The sequence below is a fragment of the Hordeum vulgare genome, chromosome 3H (genome assembly GCF_904849725.1).
Source record: "Hordeum vulgare subsp. vulgare chromosome 3H, MorexV3_pseudomolecules_assembly, whole genome shotgun sequence".
Lineage (NCBI taxonomy): Eukaryota > Viridiplantae > Streptophyta > Magnoliopsida > Poales > Poaceae > Hordeum > Hordeum vulgare.
This window is the reverse complement of record NC_058520.1, coordinates 480,283,860-480,289,203: the sequence shown is the minus strand read 5'-3', so window position 1 is coordinate 480,289,203 and position 5,344 is coordinate 480,283,860. Positions and strand designations below refer to the sequence as shown.

At 45.8% G+C, this 5,344-nt stretch overlaps 1 pseudogene; it reads right to left on the bottom strand.

Annotated features, from left to right (window-relative positions):
• Window positions 1–273: 273 nt before the first annotated feature.
• On the bottom strand, window positions 274–1,590 carry LOC123441895 (annotated as a pseudogene).
• Between the last annotated feature and the right edge of the window lie 3,754 nt (window positions 1,591–5,344).

The following is a 5,344-nucleotide window of genomic DNA, read 5'->3' as shown; positions in this document are numbered from 1 at the left end:
CACCAACTTCTTTGAACAATCGAACAGGAAAACAGCAACAATCATCAGCGGTGCACCAAAGCGAATACCATTGATGCTAAGTAGCTTGCCAAAAGAGACTAACATACTGTCATTTGACCTTAAATTTAAACACTACATTAGTTATGATCTTACAATCAAACACTACATCTGAGATAAATCCAGTCTTGCCTTCCTCATAGGGAGATTCACTATATTTCGGTTGGTGTGCTTAAAGCTCAAAATTTCAGGCTAGATTCGAACCAAAGTTATGCTGGGGAAAAAGATTCATTAAAATCCGGTGAATTCTGACCAGCATACTTGCCGAACAGTGGGGTCTTGATCAGAGAGCACCAGAATCTGGATTAAGTACCTAACCGAATGGAGGAAAGGGTAACCATGGGGGTGGTCTGCCGGTGGCTGGCCCTGCAGACCGGCGACGATGGTGGTGAAGGAGTGCACGATCTCTGGGTCCTCGCTGTAGTTCTCGTAGCATCTCCCCCACCTCGAATCCCTACATACCTATACATACATCACCCACCACCAGACATCAGTCCTTTTTCTTGCAGCTCAAGGGACAGCCGGCCGGAAGGTTTCTGAGTTTGACTCACGGCGACGCAGGGGGCGAAGGTCCAGTGCATGCCGGTGGCCCAAACCTCGAGCGCCGTCGCCTCGCCGATCTTTCGTACAAGCTCCGGATCCCTGCATCAATTCAATGTAGTATGCATGTAGGCCTTGCCACTACTAAAATGTCAACATGGTCGATCGGGATGTAAATGTAACGTGCCTGGAAGCTCCGAGGCCGACGTTGTGGGGGAAGATGGTGGCGCTGATGACGTTGTTGTGGCCGTGGACGGCATCGACGCCGTAGATGATGGGGACGGAGAGACGGGACAAGAGGGCGAGGCGCTGCATGCTGTCGACTATGCCGGCCCAGTCGGACGGCGAGGCGCCGTCGAAGGGCGGCCTGCCGCCGCCATTGAGGAGGATGCCGACGCCGAGCTTCGTGAGGGCGTGGGGCGACTCCACGGAGAGCTTGATCTAGGCCATCTGGCCCGCCTTCTCCTGCAGCGTCATGCGGTCGAGCAGGTCGCGCACGTACCGCTGGCGCACCACCTCCGGCGACTTCGCGCTTGGTATCGTGTCAAACTCCTCGTCCAGCTCCTCCCTGTCAGGCGCCTCCACCATGGACGCGCGCACGCACGGGTGCGGCGCCGGCGCGCGCGGCCTGTGCTGGTACTTCCAGATGCCGACGGCCGCGACGTTGAGCGTGAGCGTCGGCACGATGAGATCCGGGTGCCACGCCAGGAGCACTAGCACGTCGTACGCCATGGTCGTAGCTGTCGGGTTCCGCTGGTGGGTAAGGGAGGGCCATGGGGGAGGCCATAGGTAAGAGGAGGAGGGCGGCGGCGAGCTCGTGACGGCGTGGATCTTGAAGGGAGGTGGCGGCGCGGATCTGGAAGGGGGAGGGGTTCGTGGGGAGGGAGACTGGGAGAGCGAGGGGTTGGGTTGACCCCGTACACTGCTCGCTGACCGGTGGGCCGGGCTGGGATCTGTGGTGGATGTGGGGTGTGGATCTGTCCGCCACGTCATCGATCCAGGAGAGTTTTATTCCATCTAATAGGAAAGCTTCAAATAATTTGTGTTTCCTTAGACTATTACTTTTATCAAAATAAACATGTTAAAAATTAGTAAAAAAATTCACAAATTTTCCACGCCTTCTAGAGACTATAAACCAATACCACACCAAATTTCATAAACATGAGAGCTTGTTTACATTTTCAAATAATATGAATGGCCATACCCGTCATTTTGACCGCATTTTGAAATGGCCATTTTGACCGCAGTCGCGCCGGTCAAGCCGCCTCCGGTTGTCGCGCCCGTGTCCGCGTTGCCGCCCGTCGTGACGCCTCCTCCCGTGTCACCACCGCCCGTGAAGGCGCCTCCTCCTGTGACGCCGCCACCGGTCATCGCGCCTCCGCACGCGACGCCGCCATCGTTATTTTTTGTTAGGGAAGAGCGGCAGCAACTAATGGCGATCGAATGAACGTTTCTGAATTTGTTCTTGGTGTGGAGCGGGAGCGGCCGACAGTACGGGCGCTGGGGGATCGTCGTGCAGACCGCCGCCGTGGTTCTTTTTCCACTGGAGCTGATGTACGTACATACATATCCCTGGTTATTTGCGAGTTTCTTTGCCATGTCTGTGATTACTCTCCTTTTGCACGTACATCATCCATGGTGGTGCAAATTTGAGTTTATGTGCTAATGCATTACTTTTATGTCCAGGTTCTGGCCTACAAAAGCCAACCGAAGGATGAGATAGATTGCTGCCGAGATCGAGAGCATCCTCAAGGGCATCATCGCGAAAAGAGAGAACGCCTTGAGGGCCGGCCAAGCCACAAGCGACGATCTCCTCGGACTGCTGTTGGAGTCCAACATGGCACACAGTAGGGAGGGCGGCAACTCCAAGGCATGACAAGGCACGATCTCCTCGGTTCATGTTGTGGGCACGACTATGGATGGATGTAAATTCTTTGAAAAATCGAAGAACAATTATATATGAAGCATAACCATCTTGTTGTAACTTGACATGTAAAACCGATGCCATATTTTCTAAAATACTATGCCATATTCAATGAACGGTCATACCCGCTGTTTTGACTGCGTTTTGAAATGACCATGAAAAATTCAAAACATGGAAAACCATTGCATTGTGTCAATATGTGACAAAGTTACCAGGAAAAATAATAAACTAGTAATACGACAATTATTTTAAATAAGTGTTCTTAGAAATGGGCTATCATGTGTGAAGATTCATGGCTTTCAAGCGAAATGATCAATCTTATGGCCACATTCATGACATAGTTTGTTGAAATGATATAATATTATGCACAAGGGTGCATATTGGAATGAAAAACAATGTTGATTAAGGAAGTTTTCATTTTCCTTGTATGAAAAATTCATTTTCCATTTTTCAAGTGACCAAAATGAGTTTTTTTGTGAAGTATCTACCATATATTTGTTTCAAAATTGGATCAAATCATTTTTATAAAATAGTAGTCCATATTTAATGTACAATTGATAAAATGGTTGGGTGTTAAAAGATTTTATCCATCTCTCGTGAAAAAGACAAATTTATGTCGATTCAGTTGGAAGCGGGTTAAATTTGAACTGCAGCTGCATTATAGTTTGCTCTTTATTTTTCCCAAAAATCATTTATAGGTATATAAGTATCTATTTAATCAGAAATACATGGTGTGGTCCCTTGACGTCGAGGTTTGGATGGTGGTCGAGGGCGCCAACTCCAGAGCGCGTGAACTTGCATGCCAGTCGCATGGTCACCGCCTAACCGTTGCATTGCCACGCGTTCTAGGTGGAATAGTCATGTCTGGTGGGTTGGAAAATCCCTCGATAGGTGTTAGAAAGAATAATACAATAGAATAATCTCATGAGGAGACTGAACTAAGCACAAACATGAATTAGCAGCCAAGTGTTTGATTAGCGGTGCAGGTAATTCACATAGATAATGGGCCTAAATTTTGGCTGAGGATGATCATCTACTAAGGAGACTCTCTTGGCAAATTTTTATCTCAAATGGATGAATCTAGGTGGCACTTGCTTTGCAAAGTAACACATTGTGCAGAAATATGGATGTTGAAGCTAGGATCAAATGGATGAATGGATTGAGTTGAAATTTGGTGTATGATATTAATTTGGGCATATCAAGGCACTGTATAAAAATTATACCATTTGGACATGCCAAAGTGACACTTCCTTCACAATGTGCCAATCTAGACAGAAAATGGTAATTAAAACTGGGCTCACATAGATGATTGGATTGAGCTTAAATTTGGAGGAGGATGATATTTTGGGCACATTAAGGTACTGTAAAAAATTCATAAAATTTGGATAAACAAAAATTGTACTTCCTTCACAATTCTCTCTACTAAACAGAATATTGGGAAAAATATTGAGAGAAACTGGCTGAATTAAATGAGCTAAAATTTGGTGCAGTGAGGTTATATGGTCAATATCATCCCGTGGTAAATTTTTCATCAACTATAAAGCAATATAAAACATAGTTGCTTCACAAAATTAAAATATTACCAAAAACAAAGATTGGATGATGAGCTCACATGAATTTTTATATGTGGCTAAAATTCTATGGAGAGCTACGTTTTGGGCACATAGATGATGTGGAAAAAATTCAACTCATGAGGATATTCCTATCTAGTACTTCCTTCACAAAGCTGTTAGCTGAACACAAACTGTGAAAATTTGCTGAGAAAGATTTAGTAGGCAAATCATTGCGAAAGTTTTCATGAGGCAATGATTTGGATAGGAAAGAGTGCCCAAACAATATGAGGGTAATCAAAGAAATAGAAATAGCACTTCCTTCACAAAGTGCTATTCTGAACAGAATAGGAAAATGAATATTTTTGAATTATTTTTGAACTATGGAAGGGAGGGTTTTCACATATTTGAGAAATATATAGTCCAAAGTATTTATGAGAATTTTTTGAGAATTTTCGGAATGATAGAATAGTAGGTTGCTTCACAAACTAGGATCAGGTGGGATAGAATGGACCCACGAGTGACATGTCAACATAGTTAGAACATGTTACGACATTTTTACAATCGTCGTAAAAGTTATGGCGATCTCATCTTATGCGGTTACGACATTTTGACTCACATCATCGTAATTTATATGTAGATTTGATCCCCTCAAACGGTTTACGACGATCTCGGATGAAATCGTCATAGATTTATGACGAATTCGTCAACGACATTTTAAAAAACATCACATATGAACATATTTCTTGTAGTGAGGCAGAAGACAAGCAAAGGAAAGAGCATGCACATGTATCTTCCTCCCTCTTCAGGGAGCAACGAAGGCAATAAAAAGAACATTCTCCATGTTTCTTTTTGTCAAGAGTTTTCACTCAGTTGACGGGCTACACAGCGTACCACCTCTTGCCAGCTTAATCAAGCTCGGAGGCTACGCAGCGCGGCCCCTTGCTAGCTTTAAACAAGCTCAGGGGCTCGCCAGCTGCCTGAACGGTCCACCCTTATAACGGACACATAGTGTACCGGCTGACTCCTGGTCCTTCGCTCGAGCCTGCGGGCTGGCTCCGGTCGCCCGGTTCGCGATATGACGCCAGGTCAGGTCCAATACATGCAAAGTCCGGCTATACTTGGGACGATCGGCTAGGGCTGGCTCGATCGTATATACGATCTCATTCAAGACTCAAGACGGCCTTTGACTGCCGGCAACAACAAATACGATAAAAAGAGCATGCTCCATGCTTCTTCTTGCTAAAGAGTTTTCACTCAGTGTACGGGCTAC